Source organism: Gracilinanus agilis, chromosome 2, assembly GCF_016433145.1.
Source record: "Gracilinanus agilis isolate LMUSP501 chromosome 2, AgileGrace, whole genome shotgun sequence".
NCBI classification, from domain to species: Eukaryota; Metazoa; Chordata; class Mammalia; order Didelphimorphia; family Didelphidae; genus Gracilinanus; species Gracilinanus agilis.
The window spans coordinates 50,576,251-50,593,889 of record NC_058131.1 but is presented as its reverse complement, the minus strand read 5'-3'; the positions used below and the strand labels follow the sequence as shown (position 1 = coordinate 50,593,889).

At 36.5% G+C, this 17,639-nt stretch overlaps 1 protein-coding gene across 1 annotated transcript in view; it reads right to left on the bottom strand.

Moving 5' to 3' along the window:
• Positions 1–17,639, bottom strand: part of ANKRD11 (ankyrin repeat domain 11) — a 265,116-nt gene that overhangs the window by 66,745 nt on the left and 180,732 nt on the right. The window lies entirely within an intron of this gene.

Genomic DNA, 17,639 nt, shown 5'->3' with positions numbered 1-17,639 from the left:
CAGAGGAAGAACTGTGGGAGGAGAAACACAGAAGAAAAACAACTGTTTGAACACATGGCTTTTTGGGGGATATTATTGGGGATGTAAACACTAAACAATAACTCTAGTCCAACTATCAATAATATGGAATTAGGTCTTAATCAATGATACATATAAAAATCATTGGAATTGTGTGTCGGCTAAGGGGGTAATGTTAGGGGGATTTGAGGGAGAGGGAAAGAACATGAAACATGTAACTATGGGAAAATATCCAAAATAAAAATTTAAAAACATAAAAACAGAATTAAAAAAACACTGTCCAGTTGTAGACATTTAGGTTAAATTTAACAACTTTCAGGTTTTAAATTCAATAAGCTTCAATTACAGGCAATCCACACAATGTGCTAAAGCTACAAACTGCATCAAAATCTGTTAACAATAACAGAAAATTTAGCAATATTATATTGCATACTTTTCTCAAATAAAGTGAGGTAGAAAATGAAATCTAAAATCTGACTATATAGTTATCATCAATACAATAAGGAGAAATATGTTGTAGTCTCAAAAATGTAAACATTGTGAGAATAAGCATAAAAACATTTTAAAGGGAAGAGACAGTTTCCTATTGATGGAAAGGTTTGTTTAGCCTTTCTCTTATATTTCACTGTATGTTTACCTGGCACTTTCGGTAATTAATGGAATGAATGTTTATTTCTGGGTGCCAGTCTAGCCCCAGAAAGTCCAGAAAGACTTGTTGCCATGATGAGGTTTGGAGACTTTTGAGAATTATCTATGAATCTATAAAGGTGTTAAGATCTATACTGACCAGTGAACTGATTACTCTCAGCAATGAAAGCAAAGATCCCAAAAATACTAAAGAAAGTTTTCAGGTTAAAAAATCAATACGACAAATCCCGGTCATAAATTATGGGATATAGTATTGATGATGATTATATAATCAGACTTTAGATTTCATTTTCTACCTCACTTTATTTGAAGAAATAGTATTCTGAATCATACTGCTAAATTTTCTGTTAATTATTGCCACTAACTCAACCTACTGTTACCTTAAGAAGTAGTTCTGTTTCCTCACCCATAAAGTGAAAAGATTGGCCTAGATGATCTCCAATGTGTCCTCCAGGTTTAAAGACTCAAGCATGGTTCTGATAACAGGCTCCATGGGGATAAAGGAAAAGGGGATGGCATGGATATAAAAAATTAGGAAGGCATAAAAAGTACCTAATAGGGTTTTACCTTAGGGGAAGAGAGCCCACCTAAGGAGAGCAGAAAAGAGGTGAGAAACTTTGAAAAGGAAAAATTTCCCTTGGGAAACAGTGACCTTCCCTCTAGTCTTCTGAGCAAAGCTGACATGTGCAGGACATACTGTCTCTTTTGGCAGAGGAAAAAAGGTTACCACATATCCAACCTGATTGTCATCACAAATATATCAGAGTATAATGAATATGATTTTCAAAGCAGATCAAATCCATCTGAAGAGTCAGAAGCTGATTTAGTGACACCCCTCTGAAGACCAGACACTGTTATTTTAACCTAATACCCTAAAATCAACCACAAAACAAATCAACCAATAATGAATCACTGAGAGCTAGCTTCCCCCCCCTCCCCACCCCCGCCACGCCCCATATCTTTGCAATTGAACATTCAAGCATATCAATTATGTGGCATTTGGGGTTAGGCTTATGGATTGGTTGGGGTCTAATAAGAAATAAGTACTTGTGGAATGAAAAGAAAAATATACTTTCATCATAGGAAAGTATATAATAATTTTAAAGTGATTAAGAGAGGGAAAGGAATTAATTAAGTACCTATTATGGGCTAGTCATAAGGCTAAGTGCTTTACAAATATTCTGATTTTTAATAATTAAATATATCAAAATATGTATCCAAATGAGTTGGCTATGTAGTAAAATAATTACTGTAAGAATATCAGGCCTGAGATGGGCTTGACCTTTACCTCCATCTTGTTGAAATGTTTCTTTGTTCTTTTCAAATGCAGCTTAAGTACTGCCATTTACACCAAACCTCTCCTAATACTTCCAAATACTATCAATCCCCACAGAACTGCAGCCCATACCTGCTCCTCAACCCCAGTTCCCTTTTAAGTCTTTCTTCCCATATTAAAATATTAAGAGTTAAGACTCTTGTTTCTACTCTTTCTAGCCTTCTACAGAAGTTGTCTGTTCCCCAACCTGTTTTCTAGATGTACAAAGCTGCCTGACACCAGGATATCTCTACCCCAAGGCAGAAGCTCTATGAACAATATAATTTATGTAAATTAAGTCCTCAATAACCTCTCTTGAATCATTTCTCAACTTCCTGGTAATACCTACCAATACTAGTGTTTCTGAGGCCATGACTGTCATTGTGCAAACCTTACTAAAACTTCAGCCTCTATTTCTCCACTCCAATATTCCCATTCCTATCGATCCATTTAAGATTTAAATTTAGTGCCTGGACTTAAATTATGTGAAATAATGTGGTTGGCCAGAGTTGTTATATCTCAAGTCAGAAGTTTATTTACAAAAATAGAGGGGGAAACAATAAGGCAGAGAAATGTGAGAGAGATTAAGAGAAAATACCTATACTAGTCCTCAGTCAGGAGGGCTGGTAGTACAGGCCTTCTCCAAGATGGAAGCTAGTCTCTTAGGAAACTAGCAAAGTAGTCAGCCCTTTTCATTCACCCAACGAGGTAGTCCAGGAGTCAGAATCCAAGGTTGATGCCTCGATCTAAGCCACAGTCTCCAGTGAAGTTCTCTCGAAGACTATCTCCAGGAGACACTCTTCACTAGAGCCACCTTCACCAGCCTCCCCACTCAGGGATTTTCATGGCTTTTATGGTGGTTTTCTGTCCCTGCCCCCTTTTTCATGGGGGCCAATCACAGTTTCCAAAGTGTCTGAGTTGTCACCTTTAGATTCATGCCTTTCTGACTGTGTTGAACTCTTAAGTTTCTGGCTGTTTGAGTCTGGGGAAAAAAGGTGGAGCTTTCCAAGTATCTTATGGGTTTCTCACCTAGCATCAAGCAAGATGTGAACCCACTAAGTGGTTTGGGAGCTCCTCCACCTAGTTCAAGCTTGTGTTGATTCAAACAAAAGGTAGACAAAGGAGAGCTAATCTTGTGAGGTACTAAGTAGGGTACTTAAGTTATTGTCCAAATATTAACTTCAATTAGGCAAAGAGAACAAAGGATTCCTTTTTAATATCCATCACCTAATAAAATTATACACAAAGTGTTCTACTATTTCCACTGTACCTGTTGGAATGCTTACTCTAATCCATCAGTAAAACCTAGCTTTCATCTTAAACCCTTTTCATTTCTTGATTCCCTCCATCTTCTTGCATTCTCTGGGGTCTGGATCCCTTTTGACAACAAAGCTTTAGCGCAAGATAACTCTTTCTAGCACTGGTTAGTTATATTTTACTTATACCCTTTGACTCAGTCATGGTGGAAAAATTGGAATATCCCTTGCTTCCCCTATTGGCACTTCAAAGCCCTACCACTTGCCTATCACTCAGAATTCATCTCTCTTTGAAATTCATTCAATATGTATTTGTAATTCAGACAAGATTCTGGTGATTATTTTCAATAGACTTCTTAAGATTCTTTCTCCTTTCTTCAGTGCCTGGCTAATGGTCTTTCTCTTCTTGTCAATTCTTGCCCTCATGCTACAGGACTTAAAAATATGAATTCATATTTCCTCAAACATATTAACCTTCCAGTTTTTTTTCAACTCATTTCCTATGGCCCATTTACTCCTCAATTCCACCTTAGTTATACACAGAAATCATGCCCCTGATCTTACCATCACCTGCAATTGATATTTCACATTAATGAAATCTGAAATCTTTATTTGATTAGAATGTGTCTTTCTACCTCTTCCTCTTCCATGCAACTCAAAAATCTGTTCATTATCCTCATCATAATCATCAATCCCATTAGCTTTCAGTTCTTTCCCAGGCTATCACCAATGAACCAGCTACATTCTCTTCCTTTTCCATCTTGACCTGCTGATGAAGCAGTATAACTCTACATTTTCCTTTATCCTTTAGTATCCTGTTCCTTTATACTGTCTGTAAGATTCTCACTATCTTACTCACATGCTGCTGAATGAAGTTTGGAGAAAGTCACAAAATCCTGAATACTGGGTTTGCCACAAATTAATGTTATATAATTCCAGCTGGGCTCCTGTTGCATCAAAGCAATCCTTTTATACCTTTTTAAATTAACTCACTACCATAATACTCAGTACAGTTGCTTTTCAAAAAAAGTTTAGCACTTCTCAAATCTCTCAGAACTTCCCTTTCTCCTGTTTGTTATAAGGAAGAGAGGATTAGAGTAAGTTTTGCACCACCTTATTTGAGAATTCTGTCTCATTTCACTGAAAATGTTGAAGACATTTGCTAAAAGCTCTCTCTCCTCACTTCTTCACTTCATATCACTTAGATGCATTCCACCATTATCCCTTCTTTAATCCATCATACTTTGCTTCTCTAACAGTTTGCTCCTTCTATCAATCCCATTGTGCTACTTCTCTTCACTCACACTCTACTGGCTTCCTTCCTATGGACAAAAACATCCTCATGTCTCCATCATGAAAAAATCCTCATTTCACCTATCATCCCTGCCAGCTATTGTCCTACAGTTTTCCTTCTTTTTTGTAGTTAAACTCCTTGAGAAAGCACCTATGATCAATGCCTCAACTTCCCTCCTCTTTTTTCTTAAGTCTCTAAAGATGGGCTTCTGACCTCATCATTCACTGAAACTGCTCTCACCAAAAAGCTACCAATGACTTCATAGTTGCCATATCTAATGGCCTTTTTAAAAATCCTCATCCTTCTTGATTTCTCTGCAGCCTTTTCTCATCATCTAGATTTTTGTGACCTCTTTATTTGACTTCTCTGTCACGTTTACCTGGATCTTCATACAGGTCACTCCCACTAACTATGGGTGTCTACCAGCACTTTGTCGTAGGCCTCATTTTTTTCTTTCTCTGTACTAATTCATTTGATGTTTTCATCAGGCCCATGGATTCAATTCTTATCTTAATAGAGATGATCTCAGATCTGTATGTCCACTCCTAACTTCTCTCCCAACCAATAGTCTAATGGACCTCTTGAAAATGGCAGTGTCATCAACATCTTAAAACTCAACATGTCCAAAACTGAACTCATGATCATTTACTCAATGACCTTCCATCTTCTGAAATTCCCAATTAGTACTGATGTTACCATTATCTTCCCAGGTATTCAAGGCAATACTTAATGTAACTTAAGTATTTTAAGCAACTTAAATGTAATCCTTAATTTTTTATTCTGTCACCCTCCATTACCAATATTTTATCAAATCTTATCATTTTTACCTTTGTAAAATCTCTCATAGATGACCTTTCCTCTGCCACTGCCACCATGATGGTCCATACCTTCATTGCCACATAACTGAACAATTGTGAAAGGCTTCAGGTTGTCCTTCCTGCCTCAACCTCAAGTCTCTCTCCACACTAGTCCATCTTCCATTCAGCAATCAAAATAATCTTCCTAAAGCACAAATCTGACCATTTTACAATCCCATTCTATTCCAATCACCTTTGGCAGCTCTGTGTTCCTCTAAGACAAAATTTAAAAATCCTTTGATTGGCTTTTAAAGCCCTTCATGATCTGGCCTCTTCCTACCTTTCACCATTCTTATATCTTACTCTTCTATACTAATTCATCAAATCAATGACACTGGCCCCCTGGTTAGTCCTTGTATAAAACACATCTTCTGACTCCATTTTTATCAGCTCTCCCTCATTTCTCTATCTTCTCTCTCCTCTCTACTGCTTGGCTTTCCTGTTTTCCTTCAAGTTTCAGCTAAAATCCTATGTTCTGCAATCTTAGTACCTTCACTGTTGATTATTTCCTTTATCTTGTCCTTAGCTTATTTGCACATACTTGTTTACATGTTGTCTCCCCCATTAGACTAGGAGAGCCTTGGGAGCAGGAAGTATTTTTTACCTTTCTTTGACTAATCAACACTCACTGCATTGGCATTGGCTGGCACACACAGTAAGGCTAAATGGTTGCTGACTTGATAACTAGCCTTGACAATATGTGCATATATTTACATATCTCCTCCAACTGATATATATGCACCTTGAATGCAAGGATTGTTTCCATTATTTGAAATTTGTATCCCCATCATCTAGCATTGTGCTCCAGCATATATATATATATATATATATATATATATATCCAGAAGACAATAAGCATGTTGCTAGTACCTTTGTTCTTGGGAGACAGATTTGATTTACTAATATAGACAAAAAGCATTTCTAGTCAAATGTGGAAAGTTAATTGACTGAGCTAGGAAAGACTGCTTTGGGGTTGAAAGAAAAGAGGTGTGATTCTAAAACAGTGGTTCCCAAACTTTTTTGGCCTACTGCCCCCTTTCCAGAAAAAATATTACTTAGCGCTCCCTGTCACATACTATCACTGCCTCCTTACAGTTATTCATCATCCCCCAAATGCACCTGTGGCCATCACTGCCCCGCCCCATCACTGCAGCATCCATCAGGGTGCGGTGGCGCCCACTTTGGGAATCACTGTTCTAAAATAATAAAAAATGGTTGTCCTAGATATAGCTGGTAAAGTCATTTCAAAGGCATTTCTCTGAAATAACTGTACTCACAGTGGCTACTTTGAAGGTCAACAGTCAACTAGCTTTACAAATTCTATTAGATCAAGAAAGTAGACTGCAAATAATAAAAGTGTTTAAGTACCTGACATTAAAAAATGAGCTGCATATCATAGAATGTTAGCACTGGCAGGGAACTCTATGATCCTCTAGTCTCATTTCTTCAGTCCAAATGTGAGGAAATTGAGAAACAAAAAGAGATAGTTAAGTTATTCCAGGTGGTCAGGATGAGAATGTTCCACCCAGGGATCATACTCGGGGTCTCTAAAGTTTGAAAATCCTTGGGAGGTTTTAGGACTAGAGTTCCTTCCCCTCCATTCATGCAAAGAACCATCACAAGGACGAACAACAATGTGCTAGGGATTGTGGGCAGAAATGAAATATTTCCCTGTCACCACAAGTAAAGCTATATATCCTATATAAAATTGCATCTCTACCACTGGGGTCAAGAAAACACTAGAATTGAATTTTCATCCTTCCAATGCTTCCTGGTAATTAAGGTACATGAAAGGTGTTATAGTAACCTCTGGGAAGAAGATGGAAGACCAACTTGAGTGACAACCGACAGTTATAGAATTTAGAATTTACCCATATGGAATGAGCCAGGAGCAAAAGACAATTGCTGCCATTGCTATAAAAACCTTTCAGGGTCTCATTCTTGAGAAGGGTCTCGGGTAGTGGGTGGGTAGGCCTATAGATCTGCAACCTATTGCCCCAAATATCAATTCACCTGTTGCTGAATAGGGCTGAGAGATATACAGTTAACATCTATCATCAAGAAGAATATCACAAACCCTCATTTACCTGGTCAAGGCCACGGCCAGGCCTGGCTAGGGCCCGAGAGGGGGAGAAAGCTCTCCAGCCAGCTACCAACTTGATTAATGATTGATTAGCCAACTCTAGCACCTATAGTTTATATAGTACAGCCATCCCCAACACCACTTTCCTTATTCTAGATCATACCCCTTTGAGTTTAGTAGAATTAAATCCTTGAACTAATTTCAGTGAAGATTGGTGTCATTCTAAAGAGCAATTTTAATAGCTACATCTAAGAGAAAGGGGAATATCTGTTTAAATCGCAGTCAACAGCATTACCCGATCTTATTAGCAATTATTCTCACTATAAACCCTTACCCCAAGTAACCAAGCCAAGTAACCAGAGGAGCTGTTTGGGTTAATATACAGTTTCTCACTCAACCACTTTGGCTTGGGCACTTGTAGGTGGGGTCAGGTAACTCAGCTGAGACAAACATTTATAAGCCCTGATGGTTACCAGCACACCTTGATGGCCATTCAAGCATCCCATTCTTCACTCAGCTTAGATCCATTTACCATCTAAGGATCTTGGGCCATCTCTTTTAAGGCCCATAACAAAGGCAAGGTGACAACAGAGTAGGAGGAAGGAGGGACCTGGAGTCTGAAGTCTTGATACATTAACAGTACTGCAACCAGTAGTAAGACCCAAACTATAATAAGTACCTAATTTTCTACATGCATAAAATACGGGTAATAATATAATCTTACAAGACGTTTAGGAGGAATGAACTTTGTAAATCTTAATCATTTAAAAAGCAGCATAGTAGGAAAAGTGATAGGATTTGAAGTTAGGCAGACACATGGGACTAAATCCCCCAGCCCTGTCACTTTCTATATGTATCATAGATCATAAAGGGGGGAAAAAAATCACTTCATTTTTTCTGAGTCTTATTATCCCCATCTTCAAATTGAGGAAGCTATAAGGAATAAATTCAACTAAATCTTGCATTTCTTACAGCTTAAATGATAAAAATAACATCAGATACAGCTAGAGAAACACTGATGCACACTATCTTGTATATAGTATAGGAATAATCAGAAAGGAAAGGAAATACTTGCAAAGAAGATAAGAAAAGCTTTCGTGAAAAAGGAGAAAATTCAGAAGGATTTTGAAATGTAGACGGCTATAGCGTGGGAAGGTTAATATTTAAATGTTATCATAAGTAATATACAAAAGATGTAGAAATAAATGGTTAAATCGGGAAAATTGAGTGGTAAGCACATTGTTAGTACTTGTGGACTGGAAGCAAGAGGCAAGGTTACACAGGTCAACAAAGCAGTCAGGTGACTTGGCCCAAAGGGGAAATAAAGGAGATTCACTATTACCCAATCTCTCTCTTCTCTTTCTCAGCAAAACTCAATAAAGCTGTCGCCTGCCTCCATATCCTCAATTGTAATCCCCATTATAACCCAAATGAAACTGCTTTCTCTCAAGTTAATAATGCAATGCAATCTGGACTGCCAAATCTAAATCTTTTCTGAGTGGTCAGTCTTATTGACCTTTCTGTTGCCTTTAACCTTTCCTCTCCTCTTGGAAGTACTGAGACACTACTTTCTTGATCTGCTTCCAAACTGTCTAAATGTTCGTATGGGTCTGAGCTCTCTGAGGGTTCTCTCCAGGAACTTGTTTTCTCTCCTCTATCAGTTCAAATGAGATAATACTTGTAAGGCATTTAATCTAGTGGCTACCACACAGAAGGCACTTCAAAAATGCTCATTCCTTTCCCTCTTGATAAACTTCATCAGCTATCATGGGTTCAACTATTATCTCTTTTACATCAACCTCCTGGTTTTCCTGGCTTCCTTCAAATCCAACCATCTTTCCTATGAGATTACCTAACTTTGAAACTTAGCCTTAAGTCAACAAATGACTACTAGACATTAAAATTTGAATCTTCTAGAGAAGATTTCTTCCAAAATTCCATATTTCTCCTGAAGAGACTCCCATTCTCTTACTGCATCCCAAGTTCATAAGCTCAGCACTGCATATTGGAATAAAAAGCCTTCCCTACCTTTCCTTCCAATTTTCATACACTTCATCATAACCCAGTTAAGCCTAGTCTATTGGCTGTACTTCACACACAACACACTGCCTCCCAACTCCAAGCTTGGCTACCTTCCAAGTAGGAAGTGTTCTCTCTCCTAAACTCTGTCCTTTTGGTATCCCTAGTTTTCTATAAGAGGCAGCTCAAATCTCACCTTCTGAGGGAAGTCTTTCTTGCTTCTTGCAAATGCTATTTCCTTGCCCTCAGATAAGTGAATATTCCTATATGTATCTATTAATATGCACTCTACCAATTCCCTTTTGATTTCTTCTTAACTGAAGGAATCAGCAGCATCTGACATATAAGTGCTCCAAAAATGTTGGCTGATCTTCAGCCTCAATAGACATTATTCTTCTTTGCACACTCAGCAGTCCTAGCCAAATGGCTTTACTTCTGTTCCTCACATGACACTCCCATCCGTCATCTCCAAATATTTGCACTGGTCAAGCACTAACAATGGCTCCTTACCTCTACCTCACAATAGATTCTTTATTCTTTTAAGACACAGTCTAAATGCCAATTAATACGAAGACTTTAACGTTCCTCGGGTCTTCCTACTTCCCAACTACATATATATGTATTTATGTATTTTATGTTGTATATTTTTATATGTACTTTGGTGTACCCCTCATGTATACATATCGTTTCATTCTTCCTACTTGTATCCCCAGTAACAAGCACAGTGCATAGAATACAGAAACTAATTAATAAGTACTTAAGGATTACAGATACATAAATGATTAAAGACAAAGGCCAGAAAGGTCACTTTGGTTTTAGATACAATAACAACTTAGGTGAATAGGGTTGGAATAAAAGAGGTGGTTATGAAAATAAATTTGAATATGGGCAACAGAAAGGAAGACATAGGTGACAACTTATGGGGAGGGGTATGTAGTGGAGGAGGTAAGATGTAGGCATTAAAAATAGGAAAGAAAAAATATCCTAGGTTTCCTAGTTAGAAGATTTTCAAAGTGTAGGAAAGGAAAGTTGGTTTTTTTTTTTGATAGAGAAGAGTCTGAGATCTTGAGAGGAGAATGAATTAGAGATTTTCCAATAATGAAGCAAGTTTGAAGGTAGACTGAGGGAGAGCAGTTCTAAACTACCAAATGCTCGTTTTGCCATTTTATATTGTTGAATGAGTTCAATTTAAGTCTCTTCTCACTTTATGAACTGATGCAAAGTAAAGTGAATAGAACCAGGAAAACAATGTATACAGTAAAAAAAAATAATCTATGATGATGAACTATGAAGGATTAAAATATTATTAGCAAAACAAGGTTCTAAGACAACTCAAAGGGATTCATGATTTGAAAAAAAAAAACACTATCCACAGATAAAAGAACCATAAAGTGCAAGCCATCTTGCACTTTACTTTTATTTCCATGACGAGTTTTTTAGTGTATGTGTGATATGTGTTGTCAGTCAAGGCATAGAGAATATGGAATAGAATAAAAGGTGGGGAGAGAGGGAGTGTGCCAGCACAGGGAGATGGATTAGAGGGAGGGAAAGAAACTGAATCAAAAAATCTTAGAAACAATTGTCAAAAACTGTTTCTATGTGTAATTGAAAGAAATATAATTCAGTTTTTTTTAAAAGAGTCTATTCTTTCCAGTCTGGCAGTCACAAAGTTTGGATGAGACATTCAAGCATAACTGCTGCACAGTCCTGGGCGTTGTTTTTTGTTGTTGGTGGTGGGAATGGAGAGATAGGAGGGAAACAGAGAAGGAAGAGGTGGGAGAGAAGGGAGAGGGGAGATACTGCCAACTTTCTTTCTGATTAGAAAGGAAGGTTTTCTTTTTAAGTGTAATGGCTTCAGACAGTTCAGACACTTTGGGTTTGCTTATTTTTTTATGGGTAGCTAGCCAAGGCTGCTGTAAAGACAGGTTACCCTACTGTTCCTATCTTACGCCCAGAACTTGAAGGTCTCTAAGTACTAACTTCTGAAATTTCCTATCTTGCCTTCAGGCCTTCTTTAAGACTGGAGGACTAGGGGGCAGCTGGGTAGCTAGGTAGATTGAGAGCAAGACCCAGAGACAGGAGGTCCTGGGTTCAAATCTGGCCTCAGACACTACCTAGCTGTGTGACCCTGGGCAAGTCATGTAAACCCCCATTGCCTAGCCCTTATCACTCTTCTGTGTTGGAACCAATACCCAGTATTGATTGCAAAATGAAAGGTATGGGTTTAAAAAAAAAAAAAAGAAGATTGGAGGCCCAAACCTCCCCCTTCCCTCTCCATTTGCCATTCCTAAATCTCATTGATTTAAAAATGAAATAGATGTAAGATAAGTCAACTTGTTCTGAAAATCTCAACACTCTTAGTTCTGGATTCATTTTCTGATAAGGATTTTTATAATCCATAAGGAGTGTCTATTGTTTAGGAAGTTATTTCTCTCATATCAAACTGTTGTCTGTACTGCTAAGCAACAAGAAAGTATTTAAAATAAGTGTGAGTGAACTGCTTTTGATGTGATATAATATGAATATTCAGATGTTTTCACATAAGAATCAAAAATGTATTTTTTTGGCATATAGTCTACAGCACTGACTAGGCATTTGAGAAAACTACTTCTTGGATGGGCAGTGTTTATTTCCAGTGTTAATTCTGCCTCAAAATTGATTAAAGAGTATCAAAACAGGTTATTTCCTTATTAGTAAAGTTACTAAGAGGGAAGGACCAATAACTAGAAAAACTAATTATCCATTACAAGTAGTTTGCATTTAGAGAGGAGATTTGAAACTATATAAAATATAGTATAAAAACTCAGGGCACCTGTTTTTCAAAGCCTCTATACTTCTGGGAATGTGGGAACAAGCATTTCACAAGCCAACCCCCTAATTAAGATCAGGCAAGTTAATTCAGATAACATATTAATTATTACAAAATAACTAAGTCTTTCTGGGTTCCCACCATACCTTAAAAAGAGTTAGACAAGAAATTCTGAATCTGAACAATGAACAAAGTACAGAAAATTCAATAGAGAATACAATTCTCATACCCACTCCACAGCTGACTTGCCCACAAACCATCATGGAAATGTGATTCACAATGGTAGCTAAATTCTAGCAAAATAGTTCATCTGACTTCAAGAAAATGTAGGTAAAGAAGGAGGTAGATAAGTAACTAAGCAGATGGAGCAGAAATAAGATTTAGAGCAGGTTCATTAATCATCATTTTATAGATGAAGAAATTGGGATCCAGGGAAGAAAAATAATTTGATCAAATTAGCATAGAGAGTAAAGAGCAGAGCCAGGATCTGAAGCCAAGTGCTGCTCAGTTCATCCTGACTGCATGAAATAGTCACTCCACTGGATGAAAAATAGAATTGGAAAATATAGATCAAGTAATCTTCAGTGAAAAAACCTACTAAATGTTCTGCATTTTCTTCCACCAAAACCACATTACTAAAAACCAGTAAAAGCAAATGTACAGGGCAGTTGAATTTTTCTATTAAACCCTTACCTTCTGTCATAGAATAAATACTATGCATTGGTTCTACGGTAGATGACATATGGGCTAGGTAATAGGGGTGAAGTGACTTAACCAGAGTCACACAGCTAGGAAGTACTTGAGGTCAGATGTGAATCCAAGACCTCTTGTCTTTAGGCCTAGTTCTCTATCCATTATCCACTTAAGTCACTTAGGTAACCCCCACCCCCAGGACATTTGAATTTTTAAATCAGTTACCAAAACTAGGAGTGGGAAGGGATAGGGTAAATATTGACATGATTATTTGCATAGTTATACCTGTTACTTGTATAATTAGACTGTATTCTTCCACATTTATATTTCATAAAATAGTTCTATTTAACCATTATTTTCTACAATATTTCTCCTTACTCAACACAATGTTTTTCTTGCATTCTCTACCTGAAGGGGGAAGGAAAAGAGAAACCTCAAAAGAATTCAAGAATTTAAGGTTAGAAACACCTGCAAACATTAAGAATATCCAAACAACTTTAGAATTAAAAGGTCTTACTTCCAGGGTATAGGTTTGAATGAAGACAATTTGACTTAAAATATATTTTCTACGTGATTGATGGTCATGATGAATAAAAGATTTCCTGTGAAGCTATATTAGGAGTCCTTGTTATGACCTCCTATTACTTATATCACTAAAGGAATCTGCAAGAAATTCATATTTCTGCTTTACATACTAAGAAAGCAACTATTCCCAAAGTTCAATGTTGGGAGGACTACTTCTGTTGACTAGTGACTATGCACTAAGGCTATGCACATGTAAAATAATTAATGAAGTGTGGAAGGCAACATAAGTGCTTCCATCAGTATCAAAGAGCTGTTCTATTGGGATGGTTCAAGTGGCAATAAGGCAGCCTTCCCATAACTCTTTCCCTTCCCATCTCCCTCAAAGGACAGGGCAGCAAAAAAAGAGAATAAGACTTGGGTGAAGAACCAGGACAAGCTAGAGGCAGGTCTGAGACTAGATTTAGAACCTGATGAGTGAGGAAGAAAAGAGAAATGAAGTATCTTGTTCATGAAACAGCAGATTGGCCAGTGTCACTAGATGGAAGAGCCATAATATGGATGGGGGGAGTGTTGCACCTGGAAGACAGTGTCGCCTACTACAGTAATAGGGAAGACAGGCAAGAGGAACACTTGGGGCAGAGATAATGAATTGCTTTGAACACTTTGAGTTTCAGATGTCTAAAAGGCATTTAGAGATGTGAGATTAGTGGGCAGCAGAAAGACTGAAGGAGCAGGATAGAGAGATATGAGAATTATCAGCATTGAGACAGCAATTAGATCCCAGGAAGCTGATGAGATCTCCAAGTAAAGAAGTATAACGTGAGAAAAGTAAAGAGCCAAGGCCTGAAAACAGAGGGAAATCTAATGGAAGATAGCAAGGGGTTAGGTAAATATATAAGACAGTCTGTAGGAGTACTTGTTGATGTGATCTCTATCATCTATGTACCAATCAAAGCCCACAGGTAAAGATGAACTCAGACCATATTCTTTGAAGGCTTATCATAAGTCACTTTCCCATTATAGCCAGATGTGGTCCATTTAGATGAATAACTATATAACCTATTACATTTAGATGCTTCTACAAAAGGAGATTAATTAAGCAGATATTATATAGTACCTTAAATATAAGAAAAGTGGTCAAGAATATACTCCAACACTTCCTAGTTATGTGACCCTGAGGAAGTCACTTAACCCTAATTGTCTAGCCCTTACCACTACCACTGTTTCTTTTTAAACTTAGGTTTCGTTTTTATTAGTATCTTGAAAAACATCAATAGACAGAAACATTTTCCTATACCAGTGATTGTCAAAGTGTAGTCCATGGACCCTGGGGGTCCCCCCTGACTTTTTCGAAGGATATAAAAGGTCAAAATTATTTTCGTATTATTAATAACAATAAACATCAAATTCTAGTCAATTTGTCTCCTGTTTACATAATGGGATGACTGGACAGTTGGACCTGTCTATATAAAGTTTTTTGATTGCATATCCCTATCAATAAAAATATTTTAAGCATATTCCTCATACACACACACACACACAAACACACACACACACACACACACACACACACACACACACACACACACACACTTTAAAAATCACTTAAATATGCTCTTAAAAAAGTATGGATAGTATAAAACAAAAACTAAATGGTTAAGATAAATACAAAGTAAATAATTTCAAAATTATTTGTTAATGTTTCAAAACTGCTCTCATTCAAATCAGTACCATTTTTATTAGGAGAAATGTAATTGAATATTCTTCATTGTTTTTGAAAACACTGTTTTAAATACATTAATACAATACATTGCAAAATACTAAAAGCAAGTGAAGGAATGAATGTACCACTAGCAATTCCTTCATGTTGTCGAGTTTGTACAGCGACTTTACACAAAGACAGACACTCCTTTTACACATATTCTTCCACTTATTAGTATAATAAAATGTCAGAACCATGCCACTGAAAAGTAACCAATATAGAGTACTAACAGACGACAATTACTAGATACTCATCTATTCTCATACTGATCTAAAAAACAAGATCACACAAACAACAATAAAAATTAGTACTATTTGCTGAAAAGTAGTGATAAACACTGTAATCATAATTTAATAAAAGTAAAAAAGCAATTAGTATACTATTCATGCACACCAAGAAAAGACAGAAACAGAAGATTTCATTTGTAGCAGCACTTTTCATGGCAGATAAGAATTGGAAACAAAGTAGATGACCATCAACTGGAGAACGCCTAAACAAATTGTGGTATATGAATATTACTAAGTTATAAGGCAAGACATGTATAATGCATGAAGAGATCTAGAAAAAAAGCTTATATGAACTGATGGAAAGCGAGGTCAAAAAACCAATTTATACAGTAATAACAATATAAATGTAAAGAATGACAAAACCAAAAAAATCAAAAGGAAATGTAACCAATTCTAAAGATCAAGTAGAACTCAAATGAAGAGATGAGAAAATATCCTTCATAGAAGTAGAAAGGTACACAAGTGTTAGAGGCTGCACAGGTTTTCATGATTTTTCAAACACAAATCATTTGTGCCGACTTTTATTCTTCTATAAAAAATACTGTCTGGCAAAAGAGTTGGTTCTCTGGGAGGTGGAAGGGAAGGCAAAATTCAGATAGCTATGGCAAAGAAGCAGAAATAAAAATTCAAAAGGAAAAAAAAAAATGGAAAGCCTCAAATGTAAATTCAGGAAGTCAAATTGAACACAACTTAGTGAAGAGTATAAAATTATCAAGGAAAACTTATGATTGAATATATTAAGAGACTACTGGCATCCTGAAACTAAAGCATAAAGAGAAGAAAACAATAAATAGCATAATCTGATATAAACTATAAACTATATAGTATAGTTTATACATCAGTGTATAGTTTCAGAACTCTAAAATGGATATTAACAAATTCAGAAAGCATACCCACAAAAAATATATCATTAATAAAATAGAAAGTTTGATCAAAATAGGAAAGAAAAAGATTTTCACAGCACCTGATAAATGGACCAAAGAACTACAGAAACACTTTTCACACAAGCAATTCAACTAGCAATAGTAATATATGGTGTGTCATTAGATTTGCTGAATGGAACAAAAAACGACTTCCCTCTGGATAGAATTAGTCAATATATATGAAGCACCCATTACATTCTAGGAAATGTGCTGAGTGTTAGAGATAAAAAGAAAAGCAAAAGACAGTCCCTGGAGTCAATGAGTTTAGTTCTAATGTGGGAAACATCATGCAAACAAGCTATGTACAGGATAAACTGAACTAATCAATAGAAGTAAGAAACTAGAATTAAGAAGAATCAGGAAAGACTTCTTGTAGGTGGAGATTTTAGCTGAGACTTGATGGAATCTAGGAAATGGAAGTAAGTAGGAATAGCATTTTAGGAAGGCTTGTATTACCTTTAAATCCATAATTTAATTGACCTAATTGATTTCATAATCAAGTTATGAATGTCTTTAGTCATGAAAACTCATAAAATCATGAAGTCATTTAGGATTATGTGATCTATATCAATATAGGGAGTTATTTCCATTCATAAGGATAAAAATAATGTACTGTTTAACAGAGCAATAAATGTAAGGCTCTTTTCTCATGAAATACATGTAAATGAATGATCAATTAAACCTGGGTTATCTTTCTTTAGGCAACTTCTGATTAAGGATCCCAATTTTGCCATAGGTATACTTCTTTCAAGACTAATATAGTTGGCCCAGAAAGATTATTGGCCAAAGAATACTTATAAATTACTGTATGATGAATATTCCAAATGGAGAGATAATCAAATTGAAAAACATCTGATCACAATAAGATGCCCTCCCAGCCAGGACTATTGTGCAGGTCCACATGTCTAGCTCCTTACTGAGCACTAACAGGTGAACAGCAGCCTAATCTTTTTAGCTTTCCCTGAGGCCAATTTATATTTGCAGAGAAACAACCAAGACAACAGAACTCTAACCTCACAGGTTTGACTTCTACCCACTTTCAACATTGAGGATGTTCCAAGAGTCCAAATATTACTTTTGCCTATCTCTAGTCTCAGTAAGTTCTAAAAATAAAAAGAGAACAAGAAGAAACCATTGGAGGACACTCATT